The 21,216-nt window shown below is 48.9% G+C and overlaps 1 protein-coding gene across 1 annotated transcript in view; it reads left to right on the forward strand.

Moving 5' to 3' along the window:
- The first annotated feature begins 3,860 nt into the window (after positions 1-3,860).
- The window catches only part of A4GALT (alpha 1,4-galactosyltransferase (P1PK blood group)), a 30,176-nt gene continuing 12,820 nt past the window's right edge, over positions 3,861-21,216 (forward strand). The window contains exon 1 of the mRNA XM_055566059.1: positions 3,861-4,800. The gene's annotated coding sequence lies outside the window, so the exon portion shown is untranslated. The remainder of the gene's footprint in view (positions 4,801-21,216) is intronic.

Raw genomic sequence — 21,216 nt, forward strand, 5'->3', positions numbered from 1 at the left:
CTATAATGAAAAGGACATCTTTTTTGGGTGTTAGTTCTAAAAGGTTTTGTAGGTCTTCATAGAACCATTGTACTTCAGCTTCTTCAGCGTTACTGGTTGGGGCATAGGCTTGGATTACTGTCATATAGAATGGTTTGCCTTGGAAACAAACAAAGATCATTCTGTCATTTTTGAAATTGCATCCAAGTACTGAATTTTGGACTCTTTTGTTGACTATGATGGCTACTCCATTTCTTCTAAGGAATTCCTGTCCACAGTAGTAGACATAATGGTCATCTGAGTTAAATTCACCCATTCCAGTCCATTTTAGTTCACTGATTCCTAGAATGTCGACGTTCACTCTTGACATCTCCTGTTTGACCACTTCCAATTTGCCTTGATTCATGGACCTAACATTCCAGGTTCCTATGCAATATTGCTCTTTACAGCATCGGACCTTGCTTCTATCACCAGCCACATCCACATCTGGGTATTGTTTTTGCTTTGGCTCCATCCGTTCATTCTTTCTGGAGTTATTTCTCCACTGATCTCCAGTAGCATGTTGAGCACCTACTGACCTGGGGGGTTCATCTTTCAGTATCCTATCATTTTGCCTTTTCATACTGTTCATGGGGTTCTCAAGGCAAGAATACTGAAGTGGTTTTCCATTCCCTTCTCCAGTGGACCACATTCTGTCAGTAGGAGAGGAAGCAGAAAACAAGCTAGGGAGACTGGGAAGGGCAGGATCAGAAACAGCACGTGGAGGTGACTCTGGACAAACCTGGTTGGAGGCGGCAGAGAACTGGAGGTAATGGGGTAAGTGGCGGGGGCAGACTTGACTTTTTGTTTTCTTGTCCTTTTTATTAAAATGGGAGGGGGTCCAGGTGGAGCAGAATGTGCTGCAATTAAGAGCTCTCCTAATTGAGAGCTGTATCAGTTAGGATTCTTCTGTGTTCAAGTGGGAAAGAATCCAGCCCATCTGGTTAAACCAAGCTGTATAAAGGGGAAGCCGAGGGCCAATCAGATTGAGCCCTGAAGGACACAGAGGCTTCAGGGATGTTCCCCCGCCTGTGTCTAGCCTCCCTGGGGATGGGCTCTGTTCTGAGATGGATCCTCCCTTCTTGCGGTGGCCAGGCAGCAACACAGCTGTGGTCTCCCCACTCCTTCTCCAGAAGAAAGAGAGTACACCCCACACCCACACAGAAGAAAGGATACCCTTCTCTCCCAGACTTCAACAAAAGTCCCTGGGGGCCAGGCTGTACTTCTCAGGTAGCACTTTATAGATGGGTAAACTGTGGCCAGCCCCCTCAAACTCCCCCAACAGCTGCCCCAGCAGCCAGGTCAGATCAAATGAGAAGAGACTTGGCCTTTGAGGCCACTGAGGACTTGGGATCTGGCAAATTCAAATTCTAGTCTCTGCCCACCTTAATATGCTCTGTGAGCTTGGGCTGGCTTCCACCTCGGCCTCAGCGTTCTCCTCTATAAGATGAGGGGGGTGATGACGGCATGATCTCAGAGGGCTGTTGTTCAATTAGTCAAGCTGCAAGGCGGTAGATTCCCTGGGGACATCTGAGCACAGCACTGGAGATGGCTTCCAGGAGAAAGCCATTGCCTTCTCGATTCTGGATTTTTTTTTTTTTTTAATTCTCTGCTAAGGTCCAGGTCCAGAGTTGGTGTCTACTAGGTGCTGGCCTGCCTTCACCGCCTTTCTACACCTTGTGAATCTCATTTTTTCACAGGAAGAGGGCAGGAAGTGGCTTAGCCCTTAGACAGGCGATGGGACCCCCAGAGCCTTAGAACACTTTTATTCTCATGTTTAAGCTAGTGATAGAAGGCAATGGCACCCCACTCCAGTACTCTTGCCTGGAAAATCCCATGGATGGAGGAGCCTGGTAGGCTGCAGTCCATGGGGTAGCTAAGAGTTGGACACGACTGAGCGACTTCACTTTCACGCATTGGAGAAGGCAATGGCAACCCACTCCAGTGTTCTTGCCTGGAGAATCCCAGGGACGGGGGAGCCTGGTGGGCTGCCGTCTACGGGGTCGCACAGAATCGGACACGACGGAAGCGACTTAGCAGCAGCAGCAGCGGTGCTCCACCTAGGGCAGTAACATAGTTTCCTTTTAAAATACGTTTATTAGAATCAAAAGGCGCTTTCCAGGTGGCGCTAGTGGTAAAGAACTTGCCTGCCAATGCAGGAGACATAAGAAAGGCAGCAGGTTCTATCCTTGGTTCAGGAAGATCCCCTGGAGGAGGGCATGGCCACCCACTCCAGTATTCTTGCCTGGAGAATCCCCATGGACAGAGGAGCCTGGCGGCTATAGTCCATGGGGTCGCAAAGAGTCGGACATGACTGAGCGACTCAGCACACACACAAAGCCAACATAAAGGAAAAGTATTGCAATAGCAGCGGTGAAGGGGTACAGGCTGATCCACTCCACAGACGTTTGCTGAGTTGCCCAGTTACTGTTCCCGACACCGTTTCAGGAGGAAATCACAGCAGGGAACAAGTATAATAAGTCAGCAGAAACCCCCTGCCCTGGGAACTCACATTCTAGGGCACGGGGTTGGCAATGAAATGAGTGCAGGAGAGAAACACGAAACAAGCGTTCCATGTGGTGATGCTGATAAGTGTGGTGGGGGGGGGGGGTCAAGGAAGGGAGGCAGTGCGGAGTGCAAGATAGGCGTGTCTGGAGGTCAAGGAAGTCTCACAAAGGAGCAGAACACGAAGCTTGAACATGGAGAGAAGTAGCTGCAAGGATATGTGGTCAAGGCTGTTTCAGGCAGAGGAGTGGCAATAGCAAAGGCCCTGGAGGGGGAGAGAGCCAGCAGCGAGGCAAGTGTGGCTAACCCGACCCATGGAGAGGAAGGGGATGTGGCTAAAGGACAGGGGTAAGGTGCTTCTTCAGAGTTCAGTGAGGAGCCTGAGGTGGACTGAATTCGCTGGAGAGGGTGGGACAGAGGAGAGATGTGAGCTGGATCTGGTTCTGCCAACATCCCTCTGGCTGCTGTTTGGACAGGGGGCTGGGGGAGGCAGGGATAAGAGTGTGAAGAGGCCCCTGCACTGGGCCTGGGGAGGGGCAGGTGGCTTGGACAAGAGGGTGGGGCGAGAATGTCAACTTCTGGGTGTGTTTTCAAGGTGGAGCCCATGGGATTCGCTGTTGAGTGGATGTGGGGTGTGTGGTGGTGGGTAGAGCGAGGAAGCCAGGTTTTTTTTGCCAGTTGTTTTGTTGTTCAGTTGCTCAGTCGTGTCCGATTCTTTGCGACCCCATGGACTGCGTGCATCCCTATCCTTCTCCATCGCCCGGAGCCGGAGTACCTAGAAAATGGGCTTCCCAGGTGGCTCAGGGGTAAAGAATCCTCCTGTCAATGCTGGAGACGTGGGTTCAATCCCTGGGTTGGGAAGATACTCTGGAGAGGGAAATGGCAACCCACTCCAGTATTCTTGCCTGGAGAATCCCATAGACAGAGGAGCTTGGTGGGCTCCAGTCCACTGGGTCACTCAAGAGTCGGACAGAACTTAGCGATTAGACAACCGCCACCTAGAAAATGGAGTTTTCATTAACTGAGAGGAAGATGCAGGATGCCAACTCTGGGGAAAGAAGACAGGGACGTCGGATGGAGCAAGATAAGGGAGGTCTCCAGCACACGGATCTGTGAGCTTCGGAAGAGGGCCAGGCCGCCGGGTGTCCTCAGCAGATAGAAGCCGCAGGTTGGGGTGACTTTTAGAAGCTGGGGGCTGCTACAGAGGAGAATGGGGGTCACCGAGGAGGAGGAGGACAACCAGGCAAGTGTGGTGTTAGGGCAGCCAAGAGAAGAGGGTGCATCAGAGAAAAGGGAGTGGGCAGCAGGGACAAATCCTGCTGGAGGAACCAGGAGGACAAAACGGAGACTTAGCACCGTATCCAGTGACTGTACATCACTGGAGCCCCCGCATGACGGTTCTGGGGGATAAGTAGGAAGAGGGACAAGAGCGCGATCAGATGTGTTTTTAAGGAGAATGGAAGGAGGGAGACTGAAGACAGCCTGGAGAAACAGCTGTTGGAGGGCTTTTGCGTAAAGGGAAGGGGAAATGAGACAGCAGTAGCTGAAGAGGGCAGAGGGATCATAAGAGAGGTTTTGGTGGTTTTTATCCACCCTCCCTCTGGTTTGGGTTTTAGGATAGGAGAAGTAACCATGTGTGAACAGATGGGAATGATTGGAGAGAGTGGGAAGAGGGCAGAATCACTTGATCAGCATCGGCTTGAAGGGTGGGATCTTGCGGTGGAGAGGGCTTCCCCTGGTCATCCGGAGTGAGAGGATGGGTGAGAAGGAAGTGAGAACACCCCGGCACGTGCGCAGTGGACCAGAGGGTGAAAGGGAAAAGGACAGAGCAGGAAGGTTGTGCAACACCGGATGGATGCAGGCAAAACGTTTAGCACCGGTCACACGGCGATGGAGGGAGGAGGTACAGAGGCAACAGGCAGGCCCGAGTTCAAATGCCGCTACTGCCCTTGCCCAGCTGCTTGACGTGGAAGTCACCGCTCTGAGCCTCGTTTGGCCCATCTGTTAAATGGGGGGAAAGGCAGGGAGGCATGGGGAGTGCTCCATACCTGTGGGCCCGCGGGCTGATGGGGGTCCAGCCCCGGGCGCTGGGAGCGGTGTGGACTCGCAGGACCCCCTCGGGGCGGGGCGGGGCGGGGCGGGGCAGCGCTGACGCAGCCCCGGGACTGAGGAGCGGCGCTCCGCCCGCAGGCCTCCCGGCCCTGCCCGCCCGCCGCCTGCCGCCCGCCGGGCCCGCGGGGCCGCGTTGTCCGCCGGCCGGAGTCGCAGGAGCCAGAGGTACGAGTGGCTGGGCTCCGGGGCACTGACCGGGGGCCGCTCCGGGCCCGGGCGGGGAGGCGCACTCCGAGAGAAGGAAGGAGTAGGGGCTGCGGAGGGTTCGGCTGCCGCCCGCCGGGACCACCTGTTCGGGAGGGTAGCTCTCGTGCACACCGACTGTGCGCGCTGATTCCCCGACCGCCGCCTCCGCCCCAGAGGCACCCGAAGTTGAGCGCGGCGGCTGGGCTTGCAGCCCAGCCCGAGAAGGGAGAGCGCGCCCCGCCCGGGAGCCCTCCAGGCAGCGCCTCCCCGGCCGTGGTCCCCGCGGCAGGAGCAAAGTGGCCATGGGGGCGAGAAGCCCGGGTCCGAGGGCCGGCTCCCCTGGCCCGCGCTGTGCCCTTGGGCGAGCCGCGCCGCTCTGCCTGGGGGCGCGTAAAAGTCCCGGAGGCCTCGCCGCCCGCCGCGATCATCCCTGGCCCCGAGGGGCGCCGCTGGGGAGAGGGGTCGAGGGGAGCGGCCAGCTGCGGGGCGGGGGGTAGTGGGGCGGGGGGTAGTCTGCCGGGGGATGGGAGGCGTCCCCCTGGGCCTTTGAGGATGCTGAGGCTTTGGACGGCGAAGGGGGGAAGGGCTCTCTCCAGATGGAGGGACCGCCCGGGTCGGAACTGGGAAGTAGGGAGAGCAGGGTCTAAGCGCTCCGTCCTGGGGATCCGGATCCGCAAACCACCCCCTCTTTCCGGCGTGCTTCTCTCCTCCAGATGGGAAACGTCGAGTCCCAGCGGGAGCTGTGGTGCCCTGGCAGAGGCTCTTTCCGGGGATGTCCAGTCTCAGTCCACGCCCCTGGGCCCTAGCCGAGTCCCCGGCCTCAGTTTCCGCTTCTGACACGTGCGGGGCAGAGGTTCCCACCTCCCGGCCGGAAGCAGCCGAGCCCCCAGCTCTGAGAGGGTTAGGACCTCCCTTGACCTCGCTGCCCTCTCTCTGGAGGACACCCTTTTGGTCTCCGCCAAATACGGAGTGAGCGACGGCTCCGTGGTGGCCCTTTGGGGGTCTCTGGGCTCCTTCGTGCCCTCCTCCATCAACCCCCCCGGGGCACCTGGTGTGCTACCCCTCCGGCACCCTCTCCAGCCCCACCCCAGCTGCCCAAGGACTCTGCCTTTGTTACCACCTCCCCAAGATAGGGGAATCACCCTGCCCAGAGGGACAAAGCAGGGCCCAGGCTGGCCGCGACTGTCCCCTCCTGCTCGCATCCCTGTTCCCACAGCCAAAGAGCCCGGCAGCCAAATCAGGCCCAGATAAAAAATAAAAAAGGAGAGTCAAGATGGAACCTTCTCAGTTGCTCCTTTTCCTTCCAAGCCTGTTTCCAGTGCCCCTCATGCCTGTCCCTGCTTGTTCGCTATGGCCACCCCATATTAGAGCACAAACACGAAGTGGAAATTCTTTACCATTTAGTTTTGCTTCCTTGTACCCGTTGAAGCCGTAGAGCTGCCTAGGCTAGTGGACTTGCTCCTGCTGTGTGCGAGGGCTGGCAGCGTCTTTCAAAGTGACTTCTGCTTGGTTGCTCCTCCGGATCCCAACTCGCCAGGCTCCTCTGTCCGTGGGGATTCTCCAGACAAGAATTCTGGAGTGGGTAGCCTGTCCCTTCTCCAGGGGAACTTCCCAACCCAGGAACTAAACCAGGGTCTCCTGCATTGCAGGCTGATTCTTTATCAGCTGAGCTGCCTTGGGAAAGTGACTTACTTGGAACTTAAGGAAGTTGTGACACACTGCATCATCAAGTTGGCCCCCTTCAGCCCCTTCCATGGGGCCATGGAGGTCCAGCTCTTCAGGGACCCAGGGCAGCAGAGAATGCTGTTCCCTGTGGGTCTGAGTTGGTCCCAGGGCAGAGTGAGACAAGGTGGCTGCCGGGGGGCATTTGTAATCAGATGGGAAGAGGAGTGGATGAGAAAAGGGGAGCTTAATCTGTGAAAATAGCTCTTCCCCGCCCCAAACCCCGCCCCCCCCCACCCCACCAGCTGCTGCACCTCCCAGTGGGGATGGTTCCACCTTCAATCTGGCCACCCAAGCTGTGCTCATTACTACGCTCAGAGGTATGCTCTTACCTCCTGTTGACTGACCTGCCCTGCATTCTGTTGCCTTCCTCCTCCTCTCCAGATTGGAAGCTCCTGGAGGGAGGAAACTTGCAAGCCTGACATAGTAGGTGTTTACTGCCTTTTGCTTGAATGAATGAACTGAAAGTAGGGGGGAAAATTCCATATTCACATCACTTGGAGATGTGCTGTGCTTAGTCACTCAGTCATGTCCGACTCTGTGACCCCATGGACCATATATACGCCAAGCTCCTCTGTCCATGGGGATTCTCCAGGCAAGAATACTGGAGTGGGTTGCCATGCCCTCCTCCAGGAGATCTTCCAACCCAGGGATCGAACGACCATCTGAGCCACCAGTTATCACCTGGATATAACTATTGTTAAAATTTGCCAGACTTTTTAAAAAACCCATTGGTACATATTTGAATGGGCTTCCCTGGTAGCTCAGTGATAAACAATCTGCCTGACAATGCAGGAGACTCAGGCTCCATCCCTGGGTCAGGAAGATCCCCTGGAGAAAGAAATGGCAACCCACTCCAGTACTCTTGCCTGGGAAATCCCACAGACAGGGGAGCCTGGTGGGCTACAGTTTATGGGGTAGTAAAGAATCAGACACGACTGAGCGACTAAACAACATATTTGGATACCTTGTTTATACAAACGTTGCAAATTCCTCGTCTTTCTCTAATTCTTTTTTCATATTTTTCAATGCTTAGACATTGTGACGTCATATTTAGTCAATGAGTTTCATTTGACATTTAGGTTTTGTTGGGTGTTTTTTTAATATATGGCTCTTTTAGATGGTGTTACATTGAGTTCATAGATAAATTTATGCATTGCCAGATATTTTTTTCTGGAGAGGGAATTACCTGGTAGTCTGTGTAGCGTCAGCGGGCTCTCCAGAGGAACTGTGCCGTTCGTTGTGTACTTCCTTAGGCTGTGAACGTGCATTTCCTGTTATTTCCTGGAAATGAAATTACTGGGGTCAAAGAGTATGAACATCTAGTATCTTTGGGTGATTCTTATTCACTTGTTTGAGTTCATCAGTGAGACGTTTGCCCCTTGTCTGGTCTGTTGGTGGCAAAGATCTTCTCCCAGGTTGTGACTAGGCTATTACTATTTTTGCTGCTGATGGTGTGTGTATTTGAGCAACACATTTAAATTTTTTATTTTACTGTATCTGTGCTTTTGGATAAGGGAGACTTGGCTGCATTTATAAGCTGATGGGAAAGAGCCAGGCGAGGGAGTGGCTGAAGTCCCTGAAGAGGGAGGGGCAGGTCAGGAGATGAAGTCCCAGAGGATGCTGGAGGCAGGAGAGGGCTGGAACTGGTCCAGTGGGGGGCCTTCTGAGCGGGTGAGGACAGGGGGTGTGAGGGAGGGGCTGGGAGGGCATCTTATGAATGGGCTTTGATCTTCCCAGAGAAGAAAGTAAAAAAAAAGCATCATCGGCGGGTTCTGGACCTGAGGCCCCCAGCACCCTATGCTGTTTGCCAACCTCATTTCCCTTGAGTCCTCCTTGTTTCCCTGGGAGGTAGGAGGTGTTATCACCCCCACTGACACTGAGGGAGGAGAAGTACCTTGAAGAGTTCCCCCTGCACTCACCACCTGCCCTTGAGAGTCCTCCCCGAGCCTCCATCTCTAGTAGCTAGCAAGAAACAGTACCCATCTTCCTGTGTCTAGAGCTTGGTGAGTGAGCATCCCTTCCTCTCCTGCCTGCCTCTGTTTGTCTTCCCTCTGGACAGACCCCAGTGGGGCCAGGAGCTTCCAGTTCTGCAGAGCTGGCCACAGGGACTGGGAGGGCCCCTTCCACTCCGGGCACTGCCCCAAACTCTCTTCTCACCCAGCAGGAACCAAGTGCTGCAGGGGCAGCAGGGCCTTCTGGATGTCACACCTGTGCAGAGTCTGAGTTGCTGGGTAGACGTGAAGGTAAAACAGAAAAGTAGTCCTTACAGTCCATGAACAGCTTGATTTCAAAGTGCAGACGCCATCGTCCCAGATACAACTATGGAGCCCAGAGACACCCCCACCCCACCCCGGGTGTCTGTAGTCACCAGCTGCTTTTTTACAGAAGCTTCCAAGGCAATCTCCTGATTTGAGGGCAGGCTACTGGCTCAGACAGTAAAGAATCCACCTTCAGTGCAGAAGACCTGGGTTCGATCCCTGCATCCAGAACATCCCCTGGAAAAGGGCATGGCAACCCACTCCAGTATCCTTGCCTGGAGAATTCCATGGACAGAGGAGCCTGGTGGGCTACAGTCTATGAGGTCGCAAAGAGTCGGACATGACTAACACTTTCACTTTTCTTCCCATTGATCAAGCCCTCACCTGATTCCAGGGCTTTTGTTAACCTGATCTTTTTTTAAACCCCCTCAGCCCTCTTGAGCTGTCAGCCCCATCTTACAGATGAGGAGCTGAGAGTCAGCCACCTCCTCTTGACCACAGCAAGATCTGAGCCCCCGGCCACAGTGCAGTCCCAGCTGAACAGGACTGGGCTACAGACAGAGTTATTTCACCTGGCAGAGGGTGTGTGAGTCCCAGCTGGGCCTCGGTTTCCAATCTTAAACTGTAATCGATAATAAGAGGACCTGCCTCACGCAACTACTGGGAAGATTACATGAGTTACTGAAGGAAAAACCACTCTAACCAGTGGCTGTGCATGGTAAGCCCTCAGGAAATATACACCATTGTTATTATTAAACCACATAGCTCCATTCCTGACGGGGAGCTTTTAATAAATGCTAACTTGGCCACACCCGTCTCTCTTCCAATGAGAGGATGGGAAGGAGGACCAACCCTGACACTGGAGAGAACTTGGACTTTTTAAGTTCTCGAGACTAGTGATGACCTGTATCGAGAACAGATTGGCATTTCCTTTGACCTAAGCAGTTCATTTCTAGGAAGGGTCCTGCAGAAGTAATTAAGGATGTGTTGAGAGATCTAAGTGCTGAGATACCACAGTGTTGTCTATAAAAGCAAAAAGAAGCCACATTTCCAGCAGTCAAAATGCAAAGTGAAAGTTGCTCAGTTGAGTCTAACTTTGTGCTACCCCATAGTCCATGGAATTCTCCAGGCCAGATTACTGGAGTGGGTAGTGTTTCTCTTCTCCAGGGGATCTTCCCAACCCAGAGATCGAACCTGGGTCTGTGCATTGCAGGTGGATGCTTTACCAGCAGAGCCACAGGGGGCTCAGCCACAGAGGGGCTCACAGGGGGAAGCCCCTCCAGCAGTCAAGGTGGGTAACCCTGGAGAAGTAGGGTGTGGAGCTGTGTCTACTGACATAATAGAGGCACAGCGTGTGCCTTTCCAAAGAGTTTAATTCCAGGTAGAATTTACAGCCCATTGCATGCGTCCAGCTTGATGAGTTTTAGGAAATGGGTCTGATTATGTAACCACCACCACCTGGTTTTAGGAGACAGGGGCCCCACATATTTTTAAGTGAAAAATAAAACAAGGTGTAGAACAGTGTGGGTAAGGATCACTTTCTGTGCGCCTCCTGGACACAGCCTGCGTAAACACTGCTCCGTGTGAGTGGAGGAGGCAGAAAGGACTGGAATACATATGCCAAAATGCTGACGTGTCACATACCCTCACCTCAAACCTTCAAGATAAAGAGCAAAGCAAGAGCTGTTCACTGAGAGTGGTGACTGGATGTCCCCTCCCCTGCCCCCCAGGCATGCACGCGCACACACACACATACACACCCATCCCTCTCGAAAAACTGGGAGCCCTACCAACCATGATCCCACTGTTGGCTAAGTGTCTGTGTATACTCGCTGTGGAAACACAGAGGCAATACTCAAAGGTATGAAGAAAACCATGACAGTATTTTGATGGATTCTTGGCAAATGGCAGCTCGTCTTCCCCATGATGGTTGAGAGGTTGCTGGGTCGGGAAGGTGGAGGGACATTTTGGGAAGAAGGAAGAGCTTGTTTCAGAAACTTGGTGTTCCCAGAGCCTGGTGCCTTGAGCAATAGAGAAGAGCTGGGTTTTCTTGCATGTTTTTAACCATCATTTTCAAAGGCATTGAGGATATATCGGGATGGCTGTCCTGTATTCCTCACCACTGTCAGGCATCATGCACTTATCGTGCACCTGCTGTATGCCAGGCCCTCCCTGATTTAATATCAGGCTGAGTGGGCAGCATCTGGCTTGGTGCCCACTTTCCTGCAATCCCAGTTCGCTCCAAGACCAAATTCACCCCGGTGGTTCCCCCATAGGACTTGCTCAGGGGCTCTGACGGTCTGCCAGGGGTCTGGGCTACGGGGGAGCACAGGGTTTGTGGTGAGTGCTGTTCACACTCCTTTGGAAGGTAGCCACGAGCTCCTCCTGGTGTGAGTGTGCAGAAATGGGGGCCCAGCCACAGTAAGCGTCAATGTCTGGGTGGCTTCCTAGGTGAGGAGAGACGGGGGCACACATACCTGGGTGGTGCCCATCCCGCCTCCCCGCTTCACTAGCCCAGCAGCCCCTTTGCTCTGCACCTGAGTTTTTCATTTGTAAGAGGGGCCACCGCGGTGGACATGGAGACCCAGGGCACGTGGTGTTCAGTGGGGTGCCTGGTAGGCGCTGTGTTCCAGACAGATGGCAAAACTTCCTTCGTACCTTTTCTGCTCAGGAAGTTCCTGGGCAAGGGAGCATGGAGGGATGTTTTGGGAAGAGGAAAGAGTGGGTTTCAGAAGCTTGGAATTTCCAGAGCCTGGTGGCTTGAGCAATAGGGCAGACGTCAGCTCGGCTAGTCTGGAGGTCATGCGCCCGAGCGGGCAGGGCTGGGGAGGCAGAGCTTGCAGGATCCCAGCACTGTGGGGTCTGCGGGCTTGTGTGGGGCTGCAGCGGGAGGCGGCTGGGGTGGTGCGTCCCTGGGACCGAGAGATGGAGAGAACTGGGCTGGGCTGGGGAGAGGGAAAGAGGGGTAGAGGGGAAATCTGTTTAGCGGAGCTGTGCCCCCACTTCCCTCTCTCTACTTCCCTCTCCCCGAATCATCACATGAGCCCAGTGACACATTCCTGTTGCTACACATCCCCTGTGATTTAGACTCAAAAAGCAGCCAGATCTTAAAGATTTCTTTAAAACATTAGTCACACTAGGGAATTCCCTGGCAGTCCAGTGGTTAGGATTTGGGGCTCTCACTGCCAAGGTGGGGAGCTAGGATTCCACAAGCCACACAGGGTGACCCCCCCAAAAAAAGTCAAGCTATAACCCTTTCCTCTTCAACATTGCCCAGTGGCACCCCCTGCCAATCAGTTGTCAAGTCCTCCCTGTGGCCCTCAAGCCCGCTCCCCACCCCAGCCCAGTGTCCCCTCTATCTCTCTGGCCTCTCCTGGTACTTTGGTGACTCCACGGTCAGTCCCTCAGGCACATGTGTCTCAGAGCCTTTGCACTCGCTGACTTTCTTCCCTGGGCACCCTTTCCCCAGAAATCCATCCAGCTGGTGCCTCACCTCCTTCTGGCGTCTGCACACATGTCAGCTTTTCAAGAGAAGCCAACCATAACCATTCCGCACCCCCGCCCCTGGTCCTCCCAGTCCAGGGTCGCTAAGAGCAGATGTCTGGGTGTCCAGATCTGTGGTGAGTTACCATTCCCTGCACTGAGCAGAAGGTGACTTCACCCTGATCCTGAGAGCCGGAGCCCAGGCTCTACTGCAGAGTGACCTTGGGGGGCTGGGATGGCCTCAGGGAAGAAAAAAGCCTCTGAGACTTTCAGATGCAGACATACCTGAGAGTAGATCCTGGTGCCACCCCCCTCGACCCCTCCCCCCCACGGGTACTAGCCATGTAGTGTTGGGAAGGTCACCTTTCTCTCCTGGGACAGGTGCATACTCAGGCACTTGAATATGAAGGGACACGGCATGCGACCATATTTTGTGCCCTTGGATGGTGAGGCGGGACACGTCAGTTATACATCCTGACCGTTGTCCTCTGCACGGGCTCAGGGTTTGCTGGTTTGCAGATGCCACTCCCCTAGATTAGTTACTCATTTGATCCTGGCTTTCTGGGCAGTTTAGGGATCATTCATGCATTCTTTCAGAAAATATGCATTAAGCACCTTTGATGTGCTAGGGTCTGTGCTGGCCATGTGATGAGTCAGAGTGACCTTGTTCCTGGCCCCCTGGGAGCGGACATTGTTTTCCAAGATAGCAGGGTCACTGTGTGTTTAACCAGTCCCTTCAAGGAAGACCTTGGGTTGTTTCTAATCTATGCGGTTGCAAACAAACTTGTGACCGGTACAAATATCACTTATCTGTAGGATAAATTCACAGAGTGGGACTGTGAGGCGAAAGGGTACGTGAATGTGTAATTTTGATAGATGTTGGTCCCTTACCCTCCACCCCTACCAGCACTGTATTATGCCCGTTTCCTCAGAGCCTTGCCTGAAGGATGTGTTGTGGAAGTTTTAGATTCTTGCAAATCTGATGGGTGAGAGATGCTATCTGACTGTTTTGACCTACATTTTTCTTACTTACAAAAAGCTCCCCCATCTTGCTTATCTGTTTAAGCATCAGTGTGTGTGTGGGTGGGTGAGTGTGATGTGACCTTGGCTCATTTTCTTTTGGATTGTTCATTTTTTCCCCTTGATTTGTGGGATTGCTTTCTAAGTTAGAAAAACGAGATGTCTGGGATCTGAGAGAAACAAAAGCCATCACAAGCTCTCACTTGTGTTTTTTACTTTCTTGGTATTTGGCGAAAGGTTGCAGGGAAATTTTTTCTTTTCATGACTTCTAGATTTCATGCATAATTAAGAAAACCTTCCCAACTCTGTTTATGAAGGAATTCACTTGTGTTTTGTCTGAAACATTTATTATTACATTTGGGATTTATCCTGGGCATATTCTGAGATATCAACTCATCTGGTTCTTTTTCCCTTCTGGCTTTCCTGCTTGCCCAACAGCTGTGTTAAAAGATCCATTTTTACTGGCGCATTTGTAGATGCTGCCTGTGTTGGATATGCAAATACCATACTCTTTCTGTGATTTGTTTCATTCCCCTGTTTATATGCAAAAACTAGGTTCTTTTAATTATTGGTGCTTCATGTGTCAGTCTCTGAAAGACCAGTCCTTCTTCATGTCTTCCTTTCCTCAGAGTTTTCCTGTAGGTTTTTGCTTATTTTTCTTTGTTAAATTTTATTTTATTTTATTTCTCTATTTGGCTGTGCTGAGTCTTCGTTCTCTAGTTGCAGCGAGTGGGGGTTACTCTCTAGTTGCTGGGCTCAGGCTTCTCGCTGCGTGGCCTCTACTGTTGCAGAGCACAGGCTCTAGGTACATGGGCTTCAGAAGTTGTGGCTCATGGGCTTAGTTGCCCTGTCGTATGTGATCTTCCCAGGCCAGGGACTGAATCTATGTCCCCTACAAGAGCAGGCAGATTCTTTACCACTGTACCACCAGGGACGTCCCTTGCTTATTTTTTCTAGATAAACTTTAGAATCAGTTTGTTGAACTGCAGAACCGAGTGCAGTTTATCCATCAGCTAAGAGAACATCGACATCTTTAAAAAGCTGAATCTTCTGTCCAAAAACATGGTGCAAGTTTCCACTTGTTCACGTGTACTTTGTATTGTCAGCGGCTTTAGATTGTTGTTCACATGACTGTTGAACATCTTTTGTTAACTGTAACCCTAAGTATTGTGATGGTGGTTGTGAGTAGGAGTCTCTTCATTGTATCTTCTGCTTCTAGCTGCTTTTTTATATTTGTGTATGTGTCTGTCTGTTTCCTATCACCGTATGGTATTTCTTTATTAGCAGGAGTTTTTCAACAGTTTCTCTTGACTTTTCTAGGTATATAGTAGTATTGTATAAAAATAGCAGTAATTTTAGCTTTTTCTATTTGAGGTTTGGTGAGGGGGTTGGTTTGCCCCCTGTTTGTATCATAGCTTCACTGGTAGCTCAGATAGTAAAGAATCCACCTGCAATGTCAGAGACCCAGGTTCGATCCCTGGGTCAGGAAGATCTGCAAAAGGGCATGGCAACCCACTCTAGTATTCTTGCCTGCAGTATTCCATGGACAGAGGAGCCTGGCGGGCTGCAGACCATGGGGTGGCAAAGAGTCGGACACAACTGAGCAACTTCCACTTTCATTCAGTTTTTATAGCTCTAATTTCTCTCTCTTGTTGAGTTGCTTTGATGAACACCTCCAGTGCCTGTGAGGGTGCTGGACACTTTGTCCTTTTCCTGTCTTCAGCTAGAGTTCCCTCTAGCTGAGTGTTCACACTCCTGTATGAAGCTGGCTCTTGGCTTCGATGTTGATATACATAATTTTCTTAAGGAAGTATCCATTGAGTCCTAATTTATGCAGAAAGTATTGGAAACCTTGTCAAATTACTTTAGCATTTCTGGAGGATAATAGTATGGTTTTTCTCCTTAGATCTATGAATATGGTGAATTATATTAAAGACATCCTAATATTGAACCATCCTTGCATTCCAAGAATAAAACCCACTTGGTTTGGTCTTGTTTTGTTATGGCATGTGGGATCTAGTTCTGACCAGGGATTGACCCAGGGCCCCCTGCGTTGGGAGTGTGGAGTCTTAGCCACTGGACCACCTAGGAAGTCCCAACCCACATGGTTTTGATTTTTCATCCTTTTGATGTGCTGTTGAATTCTGTCTGCTTTTTTTATTTAGGATTTTTACAGTAGTATTCATAAGTGATATTGGGCAGTAGACTGTCTTGTGCAATCTTTGTCAGGTTTTGATGTCTATATTATACTAATTTAAATTCTTTATACTTAACTTAGACTTCTCTGGTGGCTCAGTCAGTAAAGAATCCATCCACCTGGCAATGCAGGAGACCTGGATTCGATCCCTGGGTCAGGAAGGTACCCTGGAGAAGGAAGTGACAATCGACTCCAGGATTCTTACCTGGAAAATCCCATGGATGGAGGAGCCTGGCGGGCTACAGTCCATGGGATTGCAAGACTCCGATATGACTTAGTGAATAAACCACCATACTTAAATTTTTTTAAAGTGTTCCTTCATATTATATTTTGCTGTTTAACACCTTTGAAAGCATTGAGATCTTCTGTTATGTAAATTCGTAAAATTCCTCTCTAAAAATGTCTTGTTCCTTTGGTTTCTTAATGATCTTGTATAATTCTATTTCTTATGTAAAAGTTGGCCTGTCTAGACTGACTGTTCTGGGAGCAGTCTTGATTTATTACATTTGTCTAGAAATTATTTTTTTCAGGTTTCAAATGTTATTTGCAAAGCACTATCTTACGATTAAAAAAAAAAAGTTTTCCTCTGCTTCTTTGGTTCCTTTCCCATTTGGCATGACTTAGTTTGCACTGGGTGCTCACTCATCTCCTCAATTCTCTTGTCTTCTTAATTAGGTTAATTGTGATTTATATATTTCATTGAATTTTTTCCAAAGAGCCCGTTTTTTGGCCTTATGTCTTAGTTTCACTGCTTATCTGCTTCCTGACTTTTTTCTACTGTAATTTTTCTTTCCTTGGTCTTCTTGTTTATTTTCTAACATTTTAAGGAAATGTTTAGGTTTTTTTTCTCCCATTTTTCGCCTGCTGCTTGCTTTCTTCTTATCGGCCCTGTTTTACTTGTCACATGATTGGAGGCTGTAAACATTCTTCTGATAAATCTGCAGCTGTGTTTTGTAGATTCAGATTCTTGGTATCTTGATATGGTTGTTTTCTAGAAATGCCACAGATCCCATTTGTACTTCCCTTTTGGCTCAAGAATTGTCCAAGAGAGAGGTTTTGTTTTTAAAAAAAATTTCCTAACTTTTACGTTAATTTCTCGTCATACACTGCTTTGTATTTATAAAATGTATTTTTTATGTTTATGGGTTTTGTTGAGGTTTTCAATTTTCATAAATGTTCTCTTGAAAGTGAATTATTATTAGGATCAAGAATTTGATATAGAGTAGTACTTCTTGATTATTTTGTAGATCTTCTGAATTATTTTGTGTTTGATCTACTTGTTTCTTGGACTCAGAAAGGTGAATTACAGTCTGTTATTAGTGTGTTGCCATCTGTTTATCCTGACATCCCTGTAATTTCTTCTGAAAATTGCTGCAGTGTGTTTGATGCCTTGTGGATTATACCACGTAGCCCTATAAGTGGCCTTTCTTTGGCTCATTTAGAGATGCCTGGCTTTAACTCCCATTGTCAGATACTCAGATTATGGCTTCAGCTTTGTTTTTGTTTGTATGTGTCTTTAAAGGTTTGCTCATTCTTTAACTTTTAACCTTCTAAATCACTTTTTTGATGTATGTCTCTCAAACACAAGATAGAGTTGGAATTTGCTTGGATCTAAACTAAAAAAACCTTTTCCTTTGTATAGATAAGTTAAATCTGTTTATATTTATTGATATGGCTGAGGTCTGTGATCTTTCCAGTCATGCTGTGTCCATATGTGTGCATGCCTTTGTGCTTGTGGGAGGGCTGCATTCCTTTTTGTATACAATATATACACGTATGTATTTACTTGTTTGGCCCTACTGGGTCTTAGTTGCAAGCATGAGAGATCCTTAGTTGCAGCATGTGGGATCTTTCGTTGTGACATGTGGGATCTAGTTCCCTAACCAGGGACTGAACCCAGGCCCCCTGCCTTGGGAGCACAGTCTTAGCCACTGGACCACCAGGGAAGCCCCTGGGAGGGCTATATTCTGATGAAAACAAACAAACAAACAACCCAAAACAAAAAAATAGGAATCTTTCTGATATTTGGGAAAGCTTGTAATTTGTTTGAGTGGCTCCATTTTTTTATATTTATCCTTCATATAATCCTCTTAGTCCCTTCTTTCTTTAGATGGTATCTATTGTTTCTCTTCTATGAATAACAATACGTTTAACTTGCTTCTTCTCCATCCTCCCCTTTCTCTAGTCACTGCTCATTTCAGCCGATACTGTGCTGAGTAAGGTGTATATTGTTTCCATCCAGTGCTTCTGGAAGCTCTCAGTCAGGCAGTGTTTCTGACATTTGCCACTTGCTGCTCATTCAGTGACATGATCACCTGAAGAGATGTCCGCAGCTCGGAAAAAACCTCTTGAGGCAAGAGTGAAGCGCTCTGCAGAAGTGTTGTGCCACCCACAGTTGATGGAAAGTGTGAGCCAAAGATTAACATATGGTTGCCCCCTTAGTATCCACGCAGGGAGCCCCCACAGCTACCAAAATGGTCCCCACTCAAGTTCAGTCATGTAAACTGGACCTGATGCTGCCGTGTGGGAAAGCACAGACAGTGACACTGAGGTGAAATCATTCAGAAGAATCGGGTTTTACGTGTGGTGAACTTCCAGGAACACCTTTCTCGATTTATTTCACTTATATTCCTTCCTATGGAATTCCTTCCTTCAAACCATTCCTTCCTTCCTTCCATCCTATGTACGCACAGATGTGATAGGTGATTTAAAAATCTAACTTAAGAAAAAATTCTTGCAAAAGAAAACTCCTGCATAATAAGAAAGCAGAGTAGCTTTGCTTAATTGGCAGCGTTTTTATTTTTTAGTGGTTCATGATGGTTCATCTCATTAGATGCAATAACACTGGGTAGTATTATCCTTCTTCATATCACCTTTGCACTCTAAATATGCTCAAACTTTTACCTCTCTAGTTTTTACCCCCTAGCAGTTAGAGATGAGGCAACCAGAGCTTGTTCTACTTTCCACCTTCTTTTTGCCTGTCCTACCAATTCTTACATCATCTGACTAGACACCACTGTTGTTCCATCCTGTCATCCTTATTCCTGCCTTTTTGGGGGATGGAGAGGAGCTGAAGTTAAATATATTCAGTGCTGTTACTAAAGTTAGCCCAGTCACCATTCAGTTTGCTGTGCTTATTACTCATAATACATTATTGCCCAAGTCCTTATATTTTGAAACTTGGTGTGTAACCTTTAAAGAACAGCTTGGCTATACACTCAACCCTCCAAATCTCTGGGTTCCACATCCACAGATTCAACCAACTGTGGGTCTAAATTCTTAAAAGGAAAAAAATTCCAGAACATTCCAAAAAGGAAAACCTGACTGTACTGCACACTTGCAACTATTAATGTAGCATTTACATTACTGAGCGACTGACACTTTCACTTTTCACTTTATACTGGGTATAGTAGATAATCTAGAGATGATTTAGAGAATTTGGGAAATGTGTCTAGCTTATAAGCAAATGCTACACCATTTTCGGAGAAGGCGATGGCACCCCACTCCAGTACTCTTGCCTGGAAAATCCCATGGACGGAGGAGCCTGGTAGGCTGCAGTCCATGGGGTCGCTAAGAGTCGGACACAACTGAGCGACTTCACTTTCAATTTTCACATCCATGCATTGGAGAAGGAAATGGCAACCCACTCCAGTGTTCTTGCCTGGAGAATCCCAGGGACAGCAGAGCCTGGTGGACTGCTGTCTCTGGGGTCGCACAGAGTCGGACACGACTGAAGCGACTTAGCAGCAGCAGCAACACACCATTTTATGTCATAGACTTGAGCATCTGTGGATTTTAGTGGCTGTGAGGGTCCTGGAACCACTTCCCTTCATGGATACGAAGGGATGCCATATATTTTTGGCTCACAATTTCTTTCCTGGAGGATCCTGTAGGTGTTGCTCCACTATCTTTCATTGAGTGTCTGCTGAGAAATCTGATACCAGCCTGATTCTGTTTCCTTCATAGGTCTTTCTGTGTGCGTGCTCCGTCACTCAATCGTGTCTGACTCTTTGTGACCCTACGGGACTGTATCCCTCCAGGGTCCTCTGTCCCTGGGATTCTCCAGGCAAGAATACCTCCTCCAGGGGGTCTTCCCAACCCAGAGATCAAACCTGGGTCTCCTATATTGCAGGCAGATTCTTTACTATCTGAGCCACAGGTAGCTGCCCAAAGATTTATTCTTGTGTCTTTATAAAGTTCATTCATTTTGCTAGAAAATGTCTTGGGACTTACCATTCTGGGTCACTGATCTCCAGTACTACATGGAGTACTGTTTTGATTCATGAAATGAAATCTTCCCTTATTACAGAAAAGTTTTCCTGAATTATAATTTTAAATATTTATTCTGGGCCATTGTTTTCTTCTTCTTCTTTAGAAACCCTAGTTATGCATTTGTTGTACCTCCTTTACATCTTTTCTCCATCTTCTTGAATTCTTTCATCTCTTTATTTCTATTTGGTTTTGTTCCCTTTTCTCATTTTAATCCCTGTACCTCTTACTGTACTTCATGTCTGCTCTCCCTGGGTTTCTTGTAATTTGGTCTTCATTTCTGAAATGTTTTTGTCTTTTTCTTCTAGTTCTTTCCTGAGGTCTATCAATTCTCACCTGTTGTCTTCATATCTTTTTCAAGAACTTCTCCAGTTCTTGTATTTCTGCTTTCTGGTCTTCCTTCAAGCAGGAATTACTTTTTTCTCAGGGTTTTTTATTTTAATTGTTTTCAATTATGCTGCCATTTTGGATTAGAATTTTTGTTTGTTTTGTGGCGATATTTTTATAGTGACTCATCTTTTTACATAAGGGAACACCAGTGTTCCTTTCCCTCTTCATTCACGTAGCATCTTTGGATGGATGTTGTGTTTATGCCTTTAACAATTTTTTTTTCCCCTCTATTTGAATTAGCAGAATTTTCCTGGACCAGCAACTAACAGGAGGTTTTGATGGAAATTGGGAGACAGGCCAGGATCGTTCTCTAGATTTCTCTACTGAAAGACTCCTTCTGTTTTTACAGGAATGGATTGTTCCTTTAATATACGATCTTCCTCTGCAGCTTCCCTTCTGTTGCCTCTCAGAACCCAGCCTGATTCAAGAGGCCACCACCTCCAACCTTGAACCCTCCTGGTTCATTAAGCCCTTGGCTCCTGTCTTATTCGTCTTCCTTTTTTTAATTTGTTTATTTTTTGGTCACACCGCATGGCATGTGGGATCTTAGTTCCCCAACCAGAGATCACACCCATGCCCCCTGCATTGAAAGCAGAGTCTTAACTACTGGACCAATGGGGCAGTCCCTCGTCTTCCTTTTAGAAGTGGCGATTGCTATGATCCAGCACTACTGAGTACCCCTGGTCCCACACTCTTCCCCACCCCCACTGCCATATCTGCTGGTCTCAGGTGCCTTGTGCAACACTTACATGTGACTTGGAGTTTATGAATTTGTCCCACTCCTGGTTTCTTTCCCTAATGCTGTAGCTTGTGGTTTATTTTTTTCCTTTCCCTCATGGCTCAGTCTGACATCAGTAGAAGAGGGAAGACTCAGAACTAAGAATGTGCCTCATTCCTCTTGGAAACAGAGGGCTCCTCCTCCTATTTTTCCATCTGTCATAACCCCCCAAGAGCAAGACGCTGCCTGCTAGAGTCTGGCTTCAGGAATTTCTGTCCTCGGAACAACTTACAGGCTTTGGAGGGGGAATATTTTGTAACCTCTGCTCTGAAAAC

The sequence above is a fragment of the Bubalus kerabau genome, chromosome 1 (assembly GCF_029407905.1).
Source record: "Bubalus kerabau isolate K-KA32 ecotype Philippines breed swamp buffalo chromosome 1, PCC_UOA_SB_1v2, whole genome shotgun sequence".
NCBI classification, from domain to species: Eukaryota; Metazoa; Chordata; class Mammalia; order Artiodactyla; family Bovidae; genus Bubalus; species Bubalus kerabau.